The 25,970-nt window shown below is 45.7% G+C and overlaps 1 protein-coding gene across 1 annotated transcript in view; it reads right to left on the reverse strand.

Annotated features, from left to right (window-relative positions):
* The window catches only part of snrka (SNF related kinase a), a 137,602-nt gene that overhangs the window by 64,999 nt on the left and 46,633 nt on the right, over nt 1-25,970 (reverse strand). The gene's annotated exons all lie outside the window — the stretch shown is intronic.

Consider the following 25,970-nt stretch of genomic DNA (forward strand, 5'->3'; position numbering starts at 1 on the left):
GAGAGGGGAAGGGAAAGCAAGACGTCAGGAGTGGGGAGCCGGGCAGGGCCCTGTTTCACTACTATGTGGGTGGAGCCACGGGGGACAGCTAGTATATACATAAAAAAGTCCAATGGTCATCTGTCCGTCTGTCTGTTCACTATTCACGAGAAAACTACTTCGCAGATTTAGATCAAGGATTTTTCTAGGATTTCCTTGAACATTCCAGTTGATTTTGCGACTTCTCTCACTGCGCTAAGTATCAGAGTTCACTTGCGGCACTGATTTATTTGCGTAAATCTGAGAGACATGTAGCGGGCCGAGCCATCCTCACTCATGCACCAGCCTCAGGGCGTGTACCTTACCTCCGCTTAAGCTAGCAAATGACAGAACTAAGTAACGGATTTAGATCGGTTTTATTTTTCTAGAATTTCCTTGAACATTCCGGTTGTTTTTGCGACTTCTCTCATTGTGCTAAGTATCAGAGTTCATTTGCAGGAGCGAAATATTCACGCTAATCTGAGACAGACTGCGGGCCGAGGGGAGAGAGAAGAGCGACATCAGGAGTGGGGAGCTGAGTGGGACCCTCGTCACTGTCCTGTTTCACAACTATGTGGGCGGAGCTGTGGGGCCTGGCTAGTAAAATATAATATAATAGAGCGCATCCGGAAAGTATTCACAGCGCTTCATCACTTTGTCCACATTTTGTTCTGTTACAGCCTTATTCCAAAATGGATTAAATTCATTTTTTTCCTCAGAATTTGCAAAAACCTCAAGTAAACTTTTTTCACGTTGTCATTATGGGGTGTTGTGTGTAGAATTCTGATTCTATATATAATCCAGCGTCTGTCTGTCTGTCTGTCCTCTTTTCATGAGAGAAATACTTCACAGATTTTTTAAAAATTTGCTCGAACATTCTGGTTGATTTTGCGACTTCTCTCTTCACGCTGTGAATTTTCCCCTTGGGATTAATAAAGTATCTATTATATAGTGCCTTTCACATCTATCTATCTATCTATCATATAGTGCCTTTCACATCTATCTATCTATTATATAGTGCCTTTCACATCTATTATATAGTGCCTTTCACATCTATCTATCTATCATATAGTGCCTTTCCTATCTATCTATCTATCATATAGTGCCTTTCATATCTATCTATCCATCTATCTATCATATAGTGCCTTTCCTATCTATCTATCTATCATATAGTGCCTTTCATATCTATCTATCCATCTATCTATCATATAGTGCCTTTCATATCTATCTATTATATAGTGCCTTTCATATCTATCTATCCATCTATCTATCATATAGTGCCTTTCATATCTCTCTATATCTATCTATTATATAGTGCCTTTCACATCTATCTATCTAAGAATCAGAGTTCACTTGCAGGAGCGATATATTCACGCTAATCCAAGACAGACTGCGGGCCGAGGGGAGAGGGAAGCGGGACGTCAGGAGTGGGGGGGACGGGCACGGCCCTCCTCGCTGTCCTGTTTCACTAATATGCCGGCCAAAACGTGGCGAACGGCTAATATAAAAATATAATCCTTGTCTTGCTGTTTTCTCTTCAATTATCCATCCCCATATTGGAGTCTACGAGAAGGTCGAGGGGAGACCACTCCTGATTTGTCTTCTTTCGATTCTTTCAGGTCCCGATTAAGGCGCCTGTCTTTTCTCTTCATCCCAAGGATATAACTGACCTTAAAGTCTTCCTCATTTTGTTTGTCAAAGAACGTCAGGAATCTCAAACAGCACCCTTCAGATATTCCCAATTTCTTTCTCCATCTTTGCCCCCTTAGGAGGGACACCCGAGTGTTTCCAAATCATCCCTCGTGACGGCAGAGCAGAGCTACTTAAACGTTCATCAGAGCCGTCAGTAAGAGCAGCAGGCCCAGCAAAAGGAGGAGAGAGCGGGTGATTTGTTACCTGGTTGCATTTGTGAAAATGGGAAATTAAAACTTGGTTCACTTTAACAATCCAAAACCAAAAAAAAAAAAGGAAGAGTCCAAGTAGAGCATCAGACTCGGACTCGGAGCAGCCAGCACTGATGGTTACGGCTCTGAGGCCGGACATCACCCTGAAGGACGAGTGGACACGAGAGCTCAGAATTCATTCATCTGCCTGCCCTCCTGTAGCTGCTCCGGGCTCCCGGCTCCATCCCCAAAAAACCTGTGGGTTTCAAAGATGGCTAAATTCCTGCCTTGCAGCAGACACTGCTGGTGTAGGCTCAGGCCCCCCGTATGGAGTGAACAAGTTTAAGACTCATCTATTGTTCGGATATCATGTACACACACACACGCTTGTAGCTTCCCAGAAATCCTCATAATCCATCTCGTCTCCACCTGAGCAACAGTCACACACACACACACACACACACACAGGATCAACCAGAAGCCACTTGGCAGGGGTCCTATCTGCGTTTTCTAACTCCCACAAGGTCTGGTCTGTTAGTCATTCATTAACAGAAAACCAAAAGGCAGCCCAGAATTTAAACTTTTAGCTGGCAGCTCAGGGGGCAAAGTAAAAAACGCTCGATTTCGGGCACCAGGGTCAAGCAAAGAGAGGACCTGAATAAAATGCCATGCAATGTGTCCAACCTGTAAAGGAGACATGAAGCTTTCTTGTCACAGTAAAGCATTTGACAGTTGGCATTAATCGCCACGGCAGCGGCCCTTGGTGGTCCACTGTAAGGTGACATGCAGACCCCACAGTGTGACAATGCAGCCCAGGACAGGCTTCACTCCTCTAAAAGTCCTAAATAAGATGGATCTCATTCCAGAGGAACATCATGATGATGAGGATGATGATGATGAACTCTTGAAAGTCCTGCAGTACCAACCAGTGAGTGTCAACCCCCAGCCAGCATTACTTTGAAAGCCTGCAGGTTTGTCCACTCGTCACTAAGGTTTCAGAGTTGTAAGGTACGTTGGCACTGGAAAAACACAGAAAAAGCCCCCATTTTAAAACACTATGGTGACAACGTTTCAGGAGTTTTGGTGACAGACGTAAAGGATGGCTTTCTTCTCCTGATTTTTTCCTTCCTTCACAGTGTTGAGCATGGGAAAGGCGCTATATAAATAAAATGTGTTATTATTATTATTGCAGTTATGGAAAATGTCGTTTTTCTCAACTTCATGAAGTGAAACCATACAGTTTGATTCGATCAGAACTTCACGGGGGACGCTATACTGTTCTGACACAATTGAAACCTCAGGAGGGACATTGGATTGTTTTGCCGGGATCTGGGGACACTACACTGTGATTGGAGCTTCAGGGGGTCCATTGTATGGATTTGATGGGATCTGGGGAAATAATAATGCTTCAACACGATCGGAACTTCACGGCCATCAAGAGTGAAGCAGTGCCATGGTGTGTAGCACACCAGCACCAGGGCCGTCTTAACGTATGGGCACACTGGGCAGTTGCCCCTGATGCCCCATGCTAATCTATGTACGTTGTGACTTGCTGAGTGGTTGTGTAGGTAGGGGCCCCAGTGCACTGCTTTGTCCCCGGGGGGCGCTACAATGCTGTTAAGATGGTCCTGACCAGCATGTGCGGGTCGGCTTCACGCTGCCAGTTCCGCCCCTTCTCCAATACTGCACTCCCCCCCCCTTTTTTAAAATAGGTGGGATTGCCTAATTGCTGCCCCCAAGACAAATCGGACCACCCGCACCGGCCAGCAAGGCAACACACAGTCAGACGGCCGACCGCCTCGCACCAACCCTGAGACAAGCCATCTTCACAGGCGACTAAGAGCGCCTCCATTATTGATTTATTTCTTCATATAGCTGCCCAAGCGCCAGGGGGTCGGCTCTTCACATTTTGGTTTGGAGTCTTCCGTTATTTGCTTTTGGTGTCGAAAGCTGGTATCAATACCAAAGTCAAAATTTTAGTGCCAATCTACATAAGAATTGTGACAAATGAGAGGAGACCACCCAGCACAGGCCAGGCCAGGCCATCACGCTCATCTGTTCAGCTCAGCTCAGCTCTCCCAATGCCTCATCCAGAATCTTCTTCAGGACGGCCACATCAAATAGTGAGTATCACTTATTTATTTATTTATTTATTTCTCCAGACTGGTCTTCATGCCCAGCTGCACTTAATTTAATTTCCATGGGCTTATTTAATATCTAACCGAGTTTGAGAGACGACTCTGTAATTTCTACTTATTGATTAAAGAGTCCCAAGTTTATCCTGCAATTTCTAGGATTTTCACAAATTTCTTAAAAAAACAATAGCCCCCATTTTAATATTAGTAGTTTCCGTAACCCCCAAAGCCCAACAGTCTTGTGTAAACGCCATAAGAGTTGGACGGGCATCTCGACCAGAGAAAGGGATGGTTCCTTACCCAGACGGGAGGCTCAGAGCAGACAGATGGGCATCCCGACTAGGAAAAAGGAAAGGGGGCCAGGCTCGGAAGTGATGGCTGGAGAGGATGGACAGACAGCCCACCAGAAAATGCTGCATGGATGTGTGCTATTCCCCCAGAACGCTAGATGGCTGCAACCCTCCATATTGGGAACCAGCAGGGAATGCTGGGAGGTGTAGTCCAGGAACATAGCCCTGCTGGGGGACTATGGGTGCCACAAGGGGACGTTGCAGGGAGAGTAGCTGCCTAATAAATGCGACTTCCACATGACCCGGAAGTACTTCCATCAGGCAGTGGCCCTGGCACCGTTAGTGCTCCTGAGTCCTCAATAAAAGGGGCCGCACTCCCTTGTCCAGGCGAGTCGGAGCTGGGAGACTAGGAGAAAGGAAAGGGGGCCAGGACTGGAAGTGATGGCTGGAGAGGATGGACGGACAGCTCACCAGAAGATGCTGCATGGATGCGTGTTGTTCATCCAGAACACTAGATGGCAGCAGGCCTCTGTATCAGGAACCAGCAGGGAATGCTGGGAGGTGTAGTCCAGGAACATAGCCCTGCTGGGGGACTATGGGTGCCACAAGGGGGCGTTGCATGGAGATGAGCTCCCTAATAAGCGGGGATTCCGCATGACCCGGAAGTACTTCCATCAGGCAGTGGCCCTGGCACCGTTAGTACTCCTGGGTCCTCAATAAAAGGGGCCGCACTCCCTTGTCCAGGCGAGTCGGAGCTGGGAGGACGCAGAGCAACACTCAGCTAGAGGAGTGGTGAATAAACCATCCTTTATTTGAACCCGAGACTCTTTGTGTGTTCGTGTTTTGGGGTCTGGGGCTCGCTGATCCCGCCTGCCTGCCCGCACACACATAAGGTGCCCTGATGGTGCAGCCAGGCTTTTGCTGGCACAATAACATCACCAAATGTACTCTTTTTCACATTCCAGGGCCAACTGCAAGCAGCAGGTCCATTGTCGCCACACCTTGTTGCTGGAGGCTGGCACAGGACTGTTTAAGATGGCACACCCTTTTTTTTTTTTCCATGAATACAGAAATGCCTTCAGGCCAGGTGTGTGCCAAGTTACAACAGAAGTGGCTGCGTGTGTCAACTGTAATAAGAATAACACACCGCGACATTGTCAAAGTCGCTTAACCCAAACTGGAGGTCACAGAGCTGGGCAGAGCTGGTACATGGCAGGAACAAATCTCTGGGAAATGGATGGGGGCACATCCACTCAAACACGCTGCAGTACTAAATGCTGTGCCACCATGCTGTCCCTAATAAAAAATACATACAAAAATATTCAAAGTGCCTCCCCTAACAAAGAGTAACAATAACCAGGTTAAGCCAATTCAGAGTCACGAAGGGGAATGGAGTCCGTCCTGAAAGCACTGGGCACAAGGTAGGACACTGCGCCAACCCACACATGCACTGCCACACTCAGAAAGGGGGCAAGTCTGGCATCACCAGTCAACCTAAAGTGCCCACAGTCACGACAACGCATGGCACTCAAACCTAGAAGGCTGCATCAGTGAATGTGGCAGTGCTGCCCATTGATCTGCAGTGCCACCCACGAGGTCTAGAATCAGAAAATCAAACCCACCCTACTGAAAAGCATCGGCTCCGCTAAACATTGAATAAATGGGCTCAAAGGTCATCACGTGTGTAGAGTCCCCGCCCGTATGTGCAGTTGGCGTCTTCTACCCGTGCTCACAGAGGACTCTCGGGGTTATTGTCACCAATAGAACAGTAAAAAGAAAACGGCAGGTTTAAAGTGCCCTCAGTGTTCCCGTCTAGAGAGCAAAGTCGACTCCTTACTTCCTTGTGCCAATCAGCATGAACAGCGCCATGAACAGTTGTGCCTGTCGTCTTTGCCTGAAGGATCTCAGAACACCATGTTGCTGTTTACACACGTGCCAGCTGCCGGGGTTCAGACACAGCATCTTGAATGTTAAGGCGGTCCTGCAAGAAAGCCATCAGCAAGCCCCCAACCCTAACACACAGGGAACTCGAGTTCAGCGGGCCGCTCGGGCCTGAGGACAGGCCAACTCAAAACCTCTTTGGATGAAGCGGGTGAACGGCGGGCCAAAGTTAACAAGAACAGGGCACCACCAGCACAAGTGAAGCATCGGTGTGGACCCAGGCAAGGGACACCTCCATCTCTCAACCACAGGGGGCACACAAGCCAACAATCCATTTCTGCATCTCCCCCCCCCAAGCCCCCCACCCTGTTGAAGTCCCAATTACATCAAAGCATGTAGTTGAATTTCATGAGGCCTATGAAATGGACGTGTTCCAGAACTGCGATAGCGATTGTCGATGGAAAGTGGGGGAGTTCGGGGGTCCGACTGAGAAGAAAGGGGATGTTTACTTCTGGTACTAAAAAAATGAAATGTTGGTAACCCTACAGTTTTGAAAATTTGGGTGTTTGGGGTACTTTTATATACCACACAACCCTAGCGTGAATGAAAGAGGGTGGGTGTGTGTGCGTGGCTGGCACCTCGGCAATGGTTGGCGTTTGCTTTGTGATGCCAGGGCAACTTCTAGACCCCAAGACCCTGAATTAGATTAAGCAGGTTTTGGATTTTATGTTATGTGATCATTACATATTTAAAAAAAAATATATATATATATACTTTGTATTCAAGAAAGTCAGGGAGGTCTAAAACGTCGAGACTCATCAAAACATCCAAAAATTCTGTCTCGAGATTTTGACGAATCTCGACGTTTTAGGCCTCCCTGACTTTCTCGTAAACGAAGAATAGGGAAAGTACTTGTAACATCAAGAAATTCAGTCTCGAGATTACCGGTACTTTCCCTATTCTTTCGTATACAAGAAAGTCAGGGAGGCCTAAAACGTCGAGATTCGTCAAATTCTCGAGGTTGAATTTTCGGACGATTCCAATACTTTCCCTATACTTCATACATGAGAAAGTAAAAAGAAAACTCGTTACTGTCAAGGTGAAAGCAACAGTGGTCTAAATCAACTACAAAAATAAAACACCAATTCACCTCAGAGGTCAAGTGAGTGGTAAGCAGGTGCCCGTCTGTGTGCTCAGGTCTTTGTCTGTCTGCTCCGCCATTGTTCTCCATTCAGAACTGCTCAGGCTCTGTCAGGTGTCATGGAGACCGCGAGTGACCAGCCTTTGTCCAGTCCGGCCACAAGTCCTCCATTGGACTGAGCTCTGGACTCCGGCTCGGCCACTCCAGGACATTCATATCGTTGCTGTTCTGAAGCCCTTCCTGTGGAGCTTTGGCTTTATTTTCGGGCTCGTTGTCTTCTCCCAGGATGCTTTGTTTCTTGTTGACTCCATCAGGTTTTTTTTCTCCAGGACGTTTCCCTGTATTTTGCTACAATTATATTTTTTTCTAGACCCTGCTGCAGAGAGCGTCCCCACACCCTGATGCCGCCCCGGCAGTGCTTCATGGCTTGTGATCATGTGCAGTGTTAACAGAGTGTTTGGCTCAATGGCGGTCTGAACAGACAACAGAACCTCCTTCTAGCCGATTTCAGCTTCTCCCAAGTGTCTTCGGCGTTTTCTCTCTTTGCCACTCCCCACAAGATACCAAAGCCCCCGGGCACAATTGTTGTCTGCACAGTCTCTCCAATGCCATTCACTGTTAAGCTTGCGTCTCCTTCAGAGTTCTCGGGGGTCTCTTGCTGGCCACCCCAATTCGCCGTCTTCTCCTCAGTGTCTGTGGACGGCCTGCTCCGATACACAGACTGGATATTCAATGACTTGGGAGATTTCTCTTGTCACTTGTGCTTTCATGGAGTTGCTTATCATTGTCTTCTGCGGCCTTCATTGTGAAGGTGAGCCCACCATACTGACACAGCCTTCCACATTCAGGTGCATTTAGAGGACAATCGAGTGAAAGACCCTAAGGGTGACCTCCACTGTCTGGGACGTCTAAAACCAATGAGCTGCTCTAGTGAGTTGTCACATTAAAGGGGGTGAAGACCTCGTGAGGTCAATGATTTGGAGTTTTAAATTTCTTATTAATTTAGACCACTTTGCAGAAGATCTGCTCCTGCTTTGTCATTAAAGTGACTTTATTTGGGGGTCATAATCGATGATTCGATGTTGTACAACAATAAAATGTGAAAACGTCTTATAAGCACCGTGAACATGAGCCGATGCCGCCGTGCTATTTTAAAATCAGCCAAAAAATTAATAATAAATAACATCCCAGCGGTCGACGAGGGCCCCCTGCACTGAATTAACTTCTCGAGTGCCACAAATGGCTGGGATTTCCATAACAGAATCGCCCGATTCTGCTGTCCCCCTTCAGGGAAGTCATCGTTCTCGATGTCACAGAAGAGTCCCCAACGGTTGCTGCTTATTTTTTTACTTCTGAACCACAAGCTCTTCTTCGTGCTCTGCTTGTAGCCATTTTACCCGAGACCGATGCCCACCAGCGTGTTTGAAGAAAGTCACACCGGGGTGAAGAACTGAACTGAGGTCCGGCCAAGCTGGATTTATCTAGAAGCAGCCAGCAGGAGTGTACCATCATGGAGATGCTGGACGTGTTCTTTGGTCTTCATTGTGGAGGGTCAGGACACCATACTGACCCACCACAAGTTGGGCCTTCCATATTCAGGTGCATTTAGACAACAGACAGGTGAACTAATGATGGGATGTCTAACACTAATTGGTAGCACCATGAAGGATTAGGGCTGTCATATTAAAAGGAGGTGACGATTTCTGCCACCGATGGATTTGTGTTTTATATTTGCCATTAATTTACTGAGATCTCGTTTCACTTTGACCTTAAAATGGCAAATTAAACCCACTAGGATTCAATTCTGCATTAAAAAACTACAATTTGAAGAATTATTAGGTGGTGCACACTTCCTAAAGCAAATCACTGTGCCAGGTGGCATTACAAACAACAAGACAGACGGCCCATCACAGTTTCCCGGGTCGTAGCCCGGGAGGAGAGGAGAGGAGACAAGACGACCCCGAGGATCAGACCTCACTGCAGCAAATCGATCCGAATTCCCAAACTCTGCCTTGTGAAGGCCTGTGGTCGGCTTGTGCTGCTCGCGCCAGTGCCGCAGTTTTTGCATCACCTTGGAAACGGAGGCCCTTGGAGCCCACCGTGCACGTGAAGCCTGCTTGCTTGCCTGCCTGTCCACTTGGGAATTGCTGCCAAGCTGACTGTTGTGTCACGAACGCCCAACAAAAAGAAAAAAAGAAAGAAAAAGACGCCACCCTCTCTGTGAATCCTTGGATCCCGCCGGTTTAACTTTGTGTTGCTCATGGAGTCCCGAATGAGGCACATTGTGAGGGAGCATCAGTTACGGCACTATGGCCATGTGGCACGATTACCAGAGGGTGATCAGACTCACAGGACCCTCATTGTTAAGGACCAGGCCAAGGAGACGCCCACTTCACACCTGGCTGCGGCACACGGATGGGTGGGACTGGACTGCGTGTCTGCCTGGTTGCCAACCAGGATCCCAAGTTGTTTTGTCATGTGGTGGGTGGCAACGTGTTGTACCAGTGCCTGCTCCGCAATCAGACCAGACTGGACCTTTACCCCCTCCAGTTTGCTGGTAGCGTGTGTGAAGCTAAGGCGGCACAAAGGGGGCAATGGACATGTGCAGACTATTCGCACCCAGTTAAGGTGTGCCTTTTATATTCTTGGTTTGTCGTTGTTTGTTGTACTTGCTCCATTTACAGATGTAGCTTTTATAATTTCATTGTACTGGCACAATGACAATAATAATTCTTCACAATTATATACGGTATATACTCGCGGAAAAGTTCTCCCGCGGATAAGTCGGGAGTTGATTTCACACCATATCGTTTCTGGTATTTTATAATGTCACTCGTATAAGTCGAATGTGGAAAACTCACACTATTGGTCCAAGAGATTATGATCTGCTAATGTCCACCTGAGAGAGGAACCACGGAGCACACGGCCCGCACAGGCGATGTGCTGTATCAGCGTGAGCTCCTAACCTCTCTTTAACTCTCTGTTGTGCCCACGTGACCACACGGTGATACCCAAACTATTCTGAAGTAACGTTTGCACTGATTTGTGTTTTTTGTATCTCGCACCCTCATACACTTTTATCGTAAGAGCATCCCTTATCTACGATGGAGCGTTCGATCAGAAGAAAATATGAAGCTGGTTTTAAATTAAAAGTCGTTGAAGTGGTGAAAGAAATTGGTGACTGCGCTGCTGCAACAAAATTCGATGCGTCTGAAAAACTGATGTGAGATTGGAGAAGTTGTAAAAAAAAAAAAATTAGGTGTCACATTGTTGAACGGGCGTATAAGTCGGGGTCGGATTTTCTGATCGATTTTTCGCGTTTCAAGACCCGACTTGTATGTGAGTATATACGGCAGTGCTTTTCTCACTACTCTGGAGTTTGTTTTATGTTTTTTCTGTCCTCCCTGGCCATCAGAGCTTACTTTTACTCTATGTTAATTAGAATTGCCTAATTTAATTTCTTAATAATAATACTAATAATTCGTTACATTTATATAGCACTTTCTCACCACTCAAAGCACTCCCCATGCAGGGAGGACCCGGGAAGCGAACCCACAACCTCTTTACAGTAAAGCAGCAGCTCTACCACTGCGCCAAGGCTTCCTTCCTTCCTCCCTCCCTCCCTTCGCCACATAGCAGAGTAACTACCTCTGTTAGCCTGAATTCTCAGAGACCAACCACCAGGTTTCAGGTTTACATGGCATTTCAGAAACCGCGTTTCTGTGAATAAAAACCGGTCATTAAAGTGCATGCAAATGCATATTTTTATACTTTCCTACTGCAAACAAACGTCCCTCTGGGATAATCAGGTCTGAATAACGTAACCTCGCCGTTCGGTAAGTTGTAATGTCAGTCTGTCTACCCACTCAGTTATAAGACTTTTGAAGCCCATTATAACCGGACCAATTCTGATACTACATATAACAAAACTGGCAGAATTATGTTGGTACGCGGAATAACATTGTAACATAGGGATGGCACGACATCACTGAAAGGTTGCCAACCCCTGCTCTACGCCATCTGTTGGAGTGAAAAATGCATTGTATTGTATTACTACATGCATTATACAACACTATTAACGGCGCACTGCACAATACACTTGGCGTGAGTGTTTTCCTCCTCCTTCTCTGTACGTTTATCATTTGTTTGCTCAGACAGATGTTGGATTTTAAATACATTCCAGTAATGGCGGACTGCACGATAACGTACAGTGAATACACTCGACTTATTGTTTTCCTCCTCTTTCTCTGTACGTCTACCATTCGTTTGCTCAGAGGTTGATGCGCTTGCTACTTCCTGAGCAGCTCTTCTTTTCTCCACCCTAGCGGCCCGCTTCTTCTCTTCCTTCGTTGGCATCTTTTTGCAGTAAAACTGATTAAGCCCGTGTTTGTGTTGCAATTACGTTTTCCTTAATTTTTCACTTAAGCTTCTTCAGTCTGCCTCAAGAATATATGAAGATATGAAGAGGTAGGGGAAGTGACGGCGAAGGTGGTAGGGATGAGAACCGCCACATGACTTCCCTGCTGGCTGCTGCTGAGAGTTGATTCGACAGTAAAATAAAATAAAAATAAAAAGAGGAATAACCTTGGAGGTCACCCCGCAAGCGGACAGTAGACGTCACCAGTAGTGTATGTGTAACCTTGGAGGTCACCCCGCAAGCGGACAGTAGACGTCACCAGTAGTGTATGTGTACCGAATTTCAGGTCAATCGGTCAAACGGTTTGCGAACTACAGGTGAATTAAAATCCTGGACAGACAAGCGGACAGCCAATGTATAGCGTATTATATAAGAAGATTTTCCTACAGGCGGCAAATTGCAAGCAATAAACACATCGTGCACCCAACAGAGTGTAGAATATACAAAAAAAAAAAAACAGTTTCCAAAGTAAGCGATTTTTAAGAAGTTTTTTCTATTTTTGTTTTCACTTTGTCATTATGGGTCATTGAGTGCAGACTGAGGAGCAGAAATGGGAAAATGCATTTAAAATTAAAACACCACCACGATGAAGTGTGCGGAAAAAAGTGAAGGGGTCTGAATACTGTCGGAGTCCACCTCAGGGTGGGGTTCGCAGTCTACTCCATGGCACGTCTTCTGGTTTCTCCTAGTGGTCACAATACGTGTTTAAAGGGGCATCACTGTAAAAAAAACAAGGCAGCATGCAGTCGACATTCTCCAGGGTTCAGGTCAGCCCCGAGATAAGACGACCAAAAACAAAACAAAATGCAAACGACAGTTTTAAGGAGTTTGTTTCTGTCCAAGTGCCCGCATTCTTTAAATATTTGCTCTGAAGATCTTGCAACTGGCAGGCAGCTCTGCCAAAATAAACTTTGTTCAATGCCGCACTTTTCAAAGTAGCACTAAGGCCCAAATGTCGAGAAGGTTGAGACGAAGAATCACAAACTGCAACGCCTGCCAAGTAAAGCGGAGTGCGGCTTCAGGGCTGGTAAACGGCAAACAATCACAACCCCATCTTGCCTGAAGGGGACCCCGAGTTACCTGGAAAGCTTGCATATCGTAATCTTTTTAGTTAGCCAATAAAAGGGGGTCATTTGGCTTGACTTCTCACTACACCCCATCAGGAGGCAACAAAAGGATACGACCAGAGTGGACCTTATGATATTATTTATCTGGACTTTCAGAAAGCATTTGATAAGGTGCCACGTGAGAGGGTGGGCATCAAATTAAAAGAAGTGGCAGTTCAGGGTGATGTTTTTAGATGGGTGCAGAATTGGCATAGACACAGAAAGTAGAGGGTGATGGTGCGAGGAACCTCATCAGAACTGGCCGATGTTAAGAGTGGTGACCAACAAGGGGCAGTGCTGGGGCCGCTGCTATTTTTTAATACAGTGGACCCTTGACTTAGGAACTCAATTCGTTTGCGAGGGCTGGTTGTAACTCAAGTTGGTTGTAAGTCGAGACTATTTTTCCCCATAAGAAATAATTGAAATACCCATAATGCGCTCCGAACCTCCCACAGCAACACTTACTTAACCTTTTCATAATAAAAAAGTGTTGTGTAATGTGCATAATTTACCAAAACACCAAAAAGTTTTCTAATGTACTAATCAAAAAGTTATAAAAAGTGCCTAGCCTACCAGAAACAACAATTTCACACTGTACTCACCATTTAATTTGACATCTTTGGGCTGCAGGAAGGGAGGAGGAGGAGGAGGAGAATGAAACAGAAGGTGGTTATTGTTTAGAAGGAGCCTCCTTATGCAAATCTTTTCTTTGTAAAATTGTCGAGATGGTGGATTTCGACATGCTGTACATATTAGCGAGACCGGTCATGAACGCCACTCTCATATTTCCGCACAAATTCCTTCTTCGTTTCGATTGTGATAGTCGAGCACTCAGTTTAAAGCTGGCCGTGTTGTGAACTGCTGTAATAATACACTCCAAAGCAAGCCGGTGCTGACTCAGCCTGATGACATCATCATCATGTGCCGCGCCAGCCCGCTAGCTAACATCCCTTAACAAACGCTTTCTTTACCTTCGTTACCTTCTCTTCCTTCCTTAGCAATTATGCGTCTGGTCTTCGTGAATTATATATATAGATAAATCACTGCACTGACCGAAATTACGTCCACAAACACGTATCTGAGCTCCGACTGACGCTTACAAACGCTCTCGGCTCTTTGTTTACAATCGCACAAGCGGGTACACATGACCGCATTCGGGTCGTAACGCAAGATGTTGGTTGTAAATTAAAATAAAAATGATGTCAGGCTGTTCATATGTCAAGGGTCAACTGTATATAGAAATGATTTAGATAGGAATATAAGTAACAAGCTGGTTAAGTTTGCAGATGATACCAAAATAGGTGGATTAGCAGATAATTTGGAATCCGTTATATCATCACAGAAGGACTTGGATAGCAGACAGGCGTGGGATGATTTGTGGACGATGAAATTAAATGTCAGTAAATGTAAAGAATTACACACAGGAAGTAAAAATGTGAGGTTTGAATACACAATGGGAGGTCGGAAAATCGAGAGTACACCTTATGAGAAGGATTTAAGGAGTCATAGTCGACTCATAGTCGACTTCCCAACAGTGGTCAGAAGCCATTCAGAAGGTTAACAGAATGTCAGGTCATATAGCGCCTTGATGTGTGGAGTACAAGTCACAGGAGGTTCTGCTCAGGCTTTATAACACACTGGTGAGGCCTCATCTGGAGTCCTGGGTGCAGTTTGGGTCTCAATGCTACAAAAAGGACATAACAGCACAAGAGAAGGTCCAGAGAAGAGCGACTAGGCTGATTCAGGGCTACAGGGGATGAGTTATGAAGAAAGTTTAAAAGAGCTGAGCATTTAATGTTTAGGCAAAAGAAGATTAAGAGATGACATGATTGAAGTGTTTAAAACTATGAAGGGAATCAGTCCAGTGGATCGAGACGGTGACTTTAAAATGAGTTCATCAAGAACACGGGGACACAGTTGGAAAACTTGTTCAGAATAAATTTCACACAAACATTACGAAGTTTTTCTTTACACAAAGAACGACAGACACTTGGAATAAGCGACCAGGTAGTGTGCTGGACAGGAGGACGTTAGGGACTTTCAAAACTTGACTTGATGTTTTCTTGGAAGAAATAAGTGGATAGGACTGGCGAGCTTTGTTGGGCTGAATGGCCTGTTCTCGTCCAGAGTGTTCTGATGTTCTAAAACAAAAGCAAGGAGGCTCCCTGAAGATGAAACACACAAACACACAGAAATCCAATTCCAGGTCACTGGCGGCCAGAAGTAACCGGGCGCGAGGATGTAGTCAACCCTGGACGGGGCCCTCACATACACAGACCTGCACCGGGCATGACGTCAGGGCACCACTAAACTCAACCCACGTGTCTGGGCATCTGAGAGGAAAACCAAAGTAGCTGAAGAATAAAAGAAAAAAAAAAAAAACACACACAGAAACACGAATTGGCAGGAATGACAACTGAGGTCAACTCAGATCTTCTACCCAAGAAACTGAATTCACAGGAACAAAATCCATTGACATTATCCTAAAGCAGTGGAACCCTGCGCGAATGGTTACCTTGCTCACGGAACCCTGTGCAATTACCCACCAGTATGTCCTATATCATTAGGACTTTTTCGGTGGAACCCTTGACTCACAGAACCCTTGGGTTCCCAGGATCTCCGGTTGAAAAACACTGTCCTAAAGCATCCACTCACCCACTACATCCAACCCTACGCCATCCAGTTCAGGATCATTCATGTGGCTTACCGTCAGATTGGCAGAGAAGATTAGTAGCTGCAGTGTCCAGTCCATTTAGGACTAACACATAAGATCACCATGGATCCCTCCCTCCTAATGTGGTCTTCCTCATGGTGAGCATGTTCAACTAATAAAAGCCAGGACAGTAAGGTACAAAAAAAACAGAGTGGTAGTGGCCATTAATCGGTGTTCTCCATAGGCTTCCTCTCCATATCATTCTTTGCTTTTTCACTTTATTTCCCAGTATGAACGTCATGGTGGTGCATTAGTAGCGCTGCTGCCTCACAGTAAGGAGACCAGGATGCGTGTCCCGGGTCTTCCTCACATTGAATTTGCATGCCCTGCCTGTGCCCGCGTGGGTTTCCTCCACTTGTCCAGACATGCAGGTTAGGCAAACTGGAGACACTAAACTGGCTTGTGTGTGTGACTGGTGTGTGTGCACATGGGAGGCAGCTATAGGGCCTGAATGAAGGTAATTCCACACCAGGCCAGAGGGTGGCGGAGTCTACTGATCCTTTCTGCTAAACTGCTAAAAACTCATTATTGTAACATGGCCTTCTCACAGCTTCATTTTAGTTTAATCCTGATACTCTGTATATGCATTGAATTCTCATTATCATTCATCATGGCTCCCAAACCCATACTAACCCCTACTTTCTCTGCTGTTATTTTTCCAGTTTTCTGTGGTGGTGATCTGCCCCAACACCACCTGATCAAAGCACCATGCAAGTCTCTACATTGATGGATTGAAGGCCGGAGGTCCACATGGCCATCATCATCATCAAGTTCTTCCATGTGAACCCTGAAAACCGTGAGGACGGATCGAGATCATTAATGTCAGGGCGGCTGGGTGGTCTCGTGGCCTCAGTACCCCTGCAGATTTAGTTTTTATTTTTTTCTGTCCTCCCTGGCCATCGGACCTTACTTTTACTCTATGTTAATTAGAATTGCCTAATTTTATTTCTTAATAATAATAATTCCTTACATTTATATAGCACTTTTCTCACTACTAAAAGCGCTCTCCACACAAGGAGGACCTGGGAAGCGAACCCACAATCTCCTTACTGCAAAGCAGCAGCACTACCACTGCACCACTTATATCCATCCATCCATCCATTATCCAACCCGCTATATCCTAACTACAGGGTCGCGGGAGTCAAGAACAAAACTTAAAAGAAGTGGGGAGGCGGGCGGCCTTCTGCTGTTATGCACCCAAAATCTGGAATAGCCTGCTGATAGGAATTCACCAGGCTGATACGGTAGAGCAGTTTAAAACACATTACTGTAACATGGCCTTTTTATAACTTCAATTTAACTTAATCCTGATACTCTGTATGTTCAATTCTTCATAATAACTATTCATGGTGGCTCTCAAATCTGTACTGACCCCAACTCTCTATTCTGTTTCTTTTTCCGGCCTGCGCCACCACCACCTACTCAAAGCTTCATGATGCTCCAACAATGATGGACGGATTAAAAGGCAGAAGTCTACGTGACCACCATCATCATCAAGCCCTTCCGTGAGAACCCTAAATCCAAAGAGGACTGTTTCATTTATGTTAGGTAGAATGCCCAGAGGGGACTGGGCGGTCTCATGGTCTGGAATCCCTACAGATTTAATTTTTTCTCCAGCCGTCTGGAGTTTTTTTGTTTTTTCTGTCCCCCCTGGCCATTGAACCTTACTCTTATTCGATGTTGATTTATTTTGTTTTATAATTGTGTCTTTTATTTTTCTATTCTTTAATATGTAAAGCACTTTGAGCTACTGTTTGTATGAAAATGTGCTATAGAAATAAATGTTGTTGTTGTTGTTGCTGAAGCCAATTCCAGCCAGCACAGGGCACAAGGCAGAAAACAAACCCCGAGCAGGGCACCAGCCCACCACAGGGCACACCCACACACACCAAGCACACACTAAGGACAATTTAGGGTTAGCACCTAACCTGCATGTCTTTGGACTGTGGGAGGAAACCCATGCAGACATGAGGAGAACAAGCAGACTCCACGCAGGGACGACCCGGGAAGGTCTCCTTACTGTGAAGCATATTTCTTAGATATTTTTCTTTCTTCATCCTGTAAAGCACTTTGAGCTCCATCATCTGTATGAAAATGTGCTCCACAAATAAATGGTGTTGTTGCTCTCTCTTTCCACTGCAGACTGATTACGGGAAACCCCGCCTACTCCCGATGACATCACTTCTGGTTCCAGCCCTAGCCCTGATGACCTCACTTCCTCTACTCTCCCTCAAAACCGCCATCTTTGCCTCATCAAGTCAGTTCTGTTTTGGACACATACTGTATGTACTCTTTATTCAACGTTTTTGCTGCCGAGAAAAATTATATGGGTGGCTGCCCCAAAATTTTCTGTGACTCTTTGGTCTCATCCTTGACAGTGTCTAGTGTGTGTGTGTGTGTGTGTGTGTGTGTGTTCACCCTGTGATGGTCCAGCATCATCTCCAGGGTTTGTTTCTACTTTCTGTCCTCTGCTAGCTAGAAAAGGCTACAGCGCCCCCTGGCTGCAACCCTGCATTAAGTGAGTTAGAAAAAGACATGACAATGACAATACTGGACTTTGGTCGTTGTCACTGTACTGTTTCTGTACAGGGTGGTCCAGATCTAATTATGCAATTTTCATTATGCTATAACTTAAGTTTACTACACAGAAAATCACCCAAAAAATCCCGGACCATCGAGACGACATGAAGAATCGTCTTTGCGCCGAACTGGAATCGTCCCCGCATAAATCGAAGTCATCCAGACGATCTGGATCTGCACATTAATTAGATCTGGACCACCCTGTACATCCGCATACACAATTTGTTGTCTTTATTACCTCATATTTTGTTGTACTTATATCTCCGTGTTACAGTGGCCAATGAAGTTTCACCTAGTCAGGCACAGCCATATTTTTCATCTTTACGTCAAGTCAAGTCAAGATGGGGAGCATGCACTGGTACAGCGTGTTGCCGTACCCACTACACAGGGAAACAACTCAGGATCCCGGTCGGCAACTCCCCAGGCAAACACACGGTCCAGTCCCGCCATCCAGAAATGACCCTCTATCTGCCGCAGCCAGGTGTTACGTGGGCGACCCCATGGCCTTGTCCAGCCACTTGGGTCCCCAACAATGAGGATCTTACGAGCTGATCACCCTCGGGGAAATGCGCCACATGGCCGTAGTGCCGTAACTGACACTCCCTCACAATGCAGGTCATGTGCCCCATTCGGGACTCCAACCAAAGTCAAACCAACATTACCCAAGAAAAAGACACACATGAAGGAGTCCAGTCTTGGTCTCAGGTCACTGGATAGCGTCCATGTCTCACAACCATATAGCAAGACAGGAGGCACCAGGACACTAAAAACTTGAACCTTCGTCCTTCTGCACAGATATCTTTACATGTCAAGTAAAATTCCTTGTACATGTTTGTGCTTGCCGATTAAACTCGATTCCGATTCTGATTCGGGGTCAGAATGGTCACACAAATACGAGTTAAGGGGCGACACGATCAAAGTGTTTATGAAGGGGCGTTACTTTACCGACTCAACTGGCTCAAACAGAGGCTGGCGCGTGAGTGAGGAGGGCCCCGCCTGCTCCCCCCTCCCCTCGGATGGCAGCCTCTCTCTCGGATTGGTGCCACAAGCGAACAATGATGCCATGAGAGAAGTCGCAAAATCAACCGGAATCTTCAAGCAAATTATAGAAAAAAAGCCCGATCTAAATCCGTGAAGTAGTTCTCTTGTGAAAAGCGGACAGACAGATAGACAGACAGACGTTGGCATTTATACATATCTCACACACTTCCATTACCAAAACCAAACTGACCAATCAGATTGCTCTGAAAAAATGGACACACAGACCTCAGAGTTTTATTACACGGTAGACATGGATTGGCTAAAACCTGGGACTTTGAAATGTAAATCCAGCACTGTCAGACTTTTCTTCTAGGTGGACGGGAATGAGCGAGACAAGAAGATTCCAAGAGGGACAGTGTAAACCCCCCCCCAAATCTCCCACAAACCAGAGAGAAGACCCCAGACGCAGACGTAGACGTAAAACCAACAAAAAGGACAGGGCCTGGTAGCTCAGAGTAGCAGTGTGAGAATCACAGAAAAGAGGCCGAGGGGCAGTCTGGTGGGACAGAGTGGCGTTTCTGCTGGGCTTTTGGTGGTCTTTCTTAGGGCATCACCGCCAGGCACTTAAATGTTGGTGGGGGGTTGGGTTCTGATAAAAGCCCCTGCTCGGCCGACTAATTTAAAACTTGAATTTTTGTGCCAGCTGTTCTTCTTAACACCGTGGGTTGTTATCATACGTTTCACAAGTAGAATCAGAAAACTTTATTAATCCTGAAGGAAATTACTTATGTTACATCTTAACAACAGACAAGGGACATGTTACACTAAGAGCAAGTATAAAGTAATCATGTAAATTATAGAAGTATACTAAGTTAAAGTATCAAACTAGAGTGCAGAGTGCTGCACAATCTTGAGAACAAATCAGGTTGTTCTCATGAGAAGAGAAGACAATTTATTGCACAAGAACAGACAATATGTTGCACATTTCAAGTACTGGATATCCAATAAAGAAAAAAGGGTAATAATATAAAGTGTGGGTGAGCGACCGGAAAAGGAGTTCTAGAGTCTGATGGCTGTGGGGAGGAAGGATTTCCTGTGACGTTCAGTGGAGCACTTGATGCTGGTCGGTCTACTGCTGAAGACGCTCCAACTGTCCAACCGCCACGCTGTGAAGCGACTGATCGGCATTTTCAATAACAGCCCAAAGCCTGGACACCATTCTCTGATCTGCCACAGTTCCCAAGCTCTCCACTTTCTCTCCTACCACAGAGACAGCCTTCTGAATTAGCTTGTTTAGTCTGCTGATGTCTGCCACTTTCATGCTGCTCCCCCAGCATGCCACAGCTAAGAAAAAGGCACTGGCAACCACGCTGTCACAGAACATCCGCAACATAGTGCTGCCGACACTAAAAGATCTGAGCTTGAATACAAGAAGTACAAGAAGGAAAAAGAAAAGTGATAGTTGTAATGTGGAATTTATGGTAACTAGCCGAAGCCCGCCATCGCATACGGCGGTGTAAGAATAGGAACGGAAAACGGTGAGAAAGGAATTCAGTATAACAAAGGCTTAGGAAACCACCATCGCAGTAGAACGAAAATAGCAAGGAGCGAAACCAATGCCAATGGTCGAGAGAGTACCTTCCTGTAGCAGGCTACGGAAAACATAGACATACCTCGTATATAGATAGACGCCGCACTCACTGTGTTGCCCAGTCGACACGATAAGTCAGCGCGACCGCCATATTATGAGTGGTAAAAGTGCCATTTAAACTAATACAGGTAGACGTGGAAACCGGGTTTTCTGATGAAAAAAAAATAACGTTTTAAACAGCTTCATTTACATACAACAGATTTTGGCAAATCGTTTACATGCAATTATTGATATCCATTTATACACTAAATGCGTGCGTATCCCATGGTCTTAGAGTTGGTGGGCGGGGCTCTGTGAGTTGGCAGACGTGGCTCTCGGTCTTGCATGCGCGCTCTGTCTTACTTGCCCTTAGTTAGAGTTGGTGGGCGGGGCTCTGTGAGTTGGCGGGCGGGGCTCTCTATCTTGCTTGCCCTTAGAGTTGGCGGGCAGGGCTCTGTGAGTTGGTGGGCGTGGCTCTCTGTCTTGCTTGCCTTTTGTTAGAGTTGGTGGGCGGGGCTCTGTGAGTTGGCAGGCGTGGCTCTCTGTGTTGCGTGCGGTGTAAAGTCAACGAGGCTCAGAGGTGCATGTGGACTTTTGCACAGATGAAAGCGACTGTGGCTGTGTTTGGTGAGTTGTTGCGTGCCTCGAGAGCGACGTTGGCCTCGGGAGGAAGGTCACAGTTGGCGTGCGTGGCTCTGTCATGCGTATCCCATGAGGCGGTAGGAGGGTTAGAGTTGGCGGGCGGGGCTCTGTCTTGCTTGCGTGCCCTCAGTGAATTATATATATAGATGAGTGGCCAGAGGTGGTCTGACTTTGCCAAAGTGGACCTTGTTCCAAAACACTTGGGAGACCTGCTGCTCGAGTTCACTCGGTTTTATAGCTACTGTAATAAATTAGGCCTTTCTGCACGTTTTTTCCTTCTCCATTTCCTCTTCCTTTGTCTCGCCACGCTCCATTTGGCCAGAAAGGAGTCTGTCAAGATTGAAAATGATGAAGCTAATTTAGAATGAAGTGGGCAGCCAGTCGCCAGTATGTGCTCAAGCAGAAATGAAATAAAACTCAAGATTAATGAATGAATGAAACGATTCCAGGCTGACCTGAACTCTTGGCTTTTTTTTTTTAATTCCCTTGTGCCCACAGAATGCTCAGCACCCACCTATACCACCCGTCTTTTGTGACTGTGATCACAATCGGCACCAGCACGGTACCCTTTAAAGCCGTGTTTCTCGACCACCGTGGGGTGTGGGCTGCCCCCATGGTGGGTCACAAGTCGCTATTGGATACATTGGCTGTGGGTTGCTGCTCCAGCAGTTACGCTTGATCCGCTCAATAAGGAGGACTCAACCCCTGGGGTCCTGAAGGCGGGAACTGCTCAGAAGGTCACGCTCGATTTGCCCTTGGTGGGTCGCACAGATAATTACATGGAGAAAAAGTGGGCCACAGCACCAGAAAGGTTGAAAAATGCTGCTTTATGGCATGCAGATGTTTGCAAAAGGAAGGTACAAGGGTGCAAATCCCGGCCTGTGTAGAGTTGGGCCTTTCTCCCTGTGTATGTGTGGATTTTCTTTCCACAGCCTGTGTAGCCGAAGCAGAAACCTTGACCAGCTTTAAGAAGGGTCTCCATGAGATTTTGGAACATCTTAGCTCTTAGCTAAGCAAACGAGCCTCGTGGACTGAATGGTCTCCTCTTGTTTTAAAATTTCTTACATTATGGGCTGTTAGTTTAAATATGAAGTCTAAACTGAATTAGCGTGCCCGGCTCTGGATTGGCACCCCATCCTGAATTTGTTCAGTTTTGCAGCCAGTACACACCTTTCAGGGTTGATGTCGACTTTTGTCAAAATTCAGGGGTAGAGAATGGCAATCAGCTGTAAACTATGAAAAAACTCGCCCTTACGTTTTAGTTTGACTCTCTCTGCTAGAAGGAAAGTAACATGGCTTTACTGATTTAAACTCGATTCCCTACCCGTGCCTGAGTAGTGAAGAGCAAACAACCTCTAAAATGGCATCGACATCTGGCGAGACTAAAACATGTGCAAAGCAAAACACTCCATGGACATTTTACGTAATTTCATTGAATAGGACTCTTACTTGTTGGACTCCGAGTTTGATGCAAGTGATCGGGAGATGGATATCAAAAGCGAAAGTGAGGTACTGGCATCAGCCTACTGGTCCCCAGCTGATCGTGGTGCCGAACACGTTCGTGTAGCTGATGCGCCTACACCAGCGTTCACCTGGGAGGACCACCACTTATGATGACAAGACGTACAAACCATATTGTGTCACACTGTGACCGCCACCACCGCCTTCCTGCTGTGATGCCGAACACGCGCCAACAACCACAGCACATAGCAACAGACGTTTTATACCGATATTTGTGTGAATTCATTGCTTTGTGTGCTTTACAGAAACCTGAGCTTTTTAGAAAAATAATTCAGCCCTCAAAGAGCTAAACTGGCCGCACTGTATGGTGGGTACATAAAAGAATCCCCCCCTTTGAAATATTCACTTTTTTTTTTTTCTGCTTTACAACCTTAAATGAACACACAAACCAATATTTCATCCCAGCTTTACTTACTCGATCAAATCTCTAACATCCAAGTGAAAGATATCACAGCTACAGTTCAGAAGAAGTTTAAAAAATCCAAAAGCAGGAAATACGGAGATGAAGCTCAATCAGGTGTCAGTGCCCACCACATTTCCATTGCAGCCCCTGGTTACTGGCTGTGATTAATTGTAATGAGTGTGATTAGTGAAGCTCTTCCTGGTCCATTCATTCCCTTCCTTGGTAGAGCAACTGACAGCCACAACTAACTTTCAAAAGATCTCAGGGACAGAGTTGTGGACAGACAGAAGGCAGGAGATGGAGACCAAAACATCTCAAAGGCTTCATCAATCCCAAGGAGCTCAGTAACGTCCATCATAAAGAAGTGGCAAGTGTTTGGTACTACTAGGACCCTCCCTGGATCCAGCTGTCCCTCCAAACATGATGGAAGAGCAAGTATGAAACTGGCAAGAGAGGTTACCAATGGCCACTTTGAAGGAGTTACAGTAATCCCTCGCTATATCGCTCTTCGACTTTCGCGGCTTCACTCTATCGTGGATTTTATATGAAAGCATAACTAAATATATAACGCGGATTTTTCGCTGCTTCGCGGTTCTGCGGACAATGTGTCTTTTTACTTCCTGTACATGCTTCCTCAGTTGGTTTGCCCAGCTGATTTCATATAAGGGACGCTATTGGCGGATGACTGAGAGGCTAACCAATCAGAGCACGCAGTTAAGTTCTCCTGACTGAGAAGCTAACCAATCAGAGCACGCAGTTAAGTTCCTGCGTGCTGAATGCAGTGTTAACCAGGAAGTCTCGTCTCGCTCATTCAGCATCAACGTGTTTCGCTGTGTAAGAGTTGTGCTCTTTTGTGTTTATCTTTGTGCACAGTCAAGCCCTTCATTATGGCTCCAAAACGATCTGCTACTGCTTCAGGGGCCGTGCCCAAGCGCAAATGGAAGATGTTAACAATTGTTGAAAAGGTAAACGTTTTGGATTTGTTGAAGGCTACGATTCTTTTTATTTAAAAAGTAGGAAAGGAATATAAGATCTACGGACGCAGTGTCCTTTTAACCAGGGTGCAAAACAAGTTGTAAGTGGATGTAATAAGGCAGTAGTCTGGATGGAATCTGCTTTAGGGATTTGGATTGAAGACTGCCAGAAGAAGAACAACGGCAGTGCTACACAATCGCCTGAAGTGGCTCCTTTAAGGGCTGTAACGCTCTCCTTTGTTGTGCAGCAAAATAAAACTCATTGTTATCGGACAAGTCATCGTGTCATTGTTGGTGAGTAACCATAATTAATTTTCTACTTACAGTGCTTAGTACATGTACGTACGTTTAGTGTCACTGTACACACATTTTAAACAATTTTTCTTGCATTGTACGTATTTATTGCTGGTGGCCTGTCTATCGTAATGGCTGTAACATATGTGATATCGGAGACACTCGATATCTTTAAAATAATATTTAGGTTTTACTGTATATAAACAGTGTGTTTATATACATAATTTCAATGAATCTTACCTAATATCTGAGAGAATACAAATGGATTATGCTGTATAACTCTGCGGGGAATATTTATAAACAGTTTATAAGGGCTTAAAATATATAAAAATAACCATAGAAACATATGGTTTCTACTTCGTGGATTTTCACCTATCGTGGGGGGGTCTGGAACGCAACCCCCGCGATCGAGGAGGGATTACTGTACATGATTTGATGTCAAAGAGTGGTCATTGTGTGCATGTGACAACAAAATCACAAGCGCTCCACAATTGTTCAGAAGGGTCGCAAGAAAAAAGCCACTTGTCAAGAAAGACCACATGAAGGTTCATTTGAGCTTTGCTAGATTCTGATGCCAAGTGGAAAAAGGTCTTATGGTGAGAGGAGACCAAAATCGAACAATTTGACATCAATGCCAAACGGTCCACCAATGCAGCTCACCATCCACAACACACCACACCGACAGTAAAGCACAGAGGGGGCAGCATCCTGTCGTGGGGGGCCTGGGGCTCTCGTTAGGGTAGAAGGAAAAATGGATGGGGCAAAATACCAGCAAATTCTTGAGGAAAACCTGCTACCCTCTGCCAGAAACTTGAAGATGGGCAGAATGTTCACCTTTCGACATGACAACGACCCGAAGCACACAGTAAAATTGACCACACGGTGGCTGAAGGAGAAAAAAGTGAATGTCCTGGTGTGGCCAATCAGAGCCCAGACCTCAATCACACTGAAAATCTGTGGAAAGATCTGAAGATAGCAGACCACCAACGCTCACCAGCCAATGTGACCGAACTTGAACAGTTAAACTGCAAAGAAGAGTGGGGGGCAAATATTGAGAGGGCTCAGTCTAGATGGGCAAAGCTGAGAGAGAAGATTCAACAGACTTAAGGCTGGCATTAAAGCAAAAGGGGGGTCAACAAAATGACATTGACATGGGGGGGGCAGTGATCCTTTATTCATCTCAATATTTCTTGTTTTTGATTTTTCATCATTTTTCTAAACTGTAGCTGTGATGTCTTTCACTTGGATGTTAGAGATTGCATTGAGTAAGTAAAGCTGGGAAGAAATATTGCTTTGTGTGTTCATTTAAGGCTGTAAAGCAAAAAAAAAAGGGAATATTTCGAAGGGGGGGGGATTCTTTT

The sequence above is a fragment of the Polypterus senegalus genome, chromosome 15 (genome assembly GCF_016835505.1).
Source record: "Polypterus senegalus isolate Bchr_013 chromosome 15, ASM1683550v1, whole genome shotgun sequence".
In the NCBI taxonomy this organism is placed as follows: Eukaryota; Metazoa; Chordata; class Cladistia; order Polypteriformes; family Polypteridae; genus Polypterus; species Polypterus senegalus.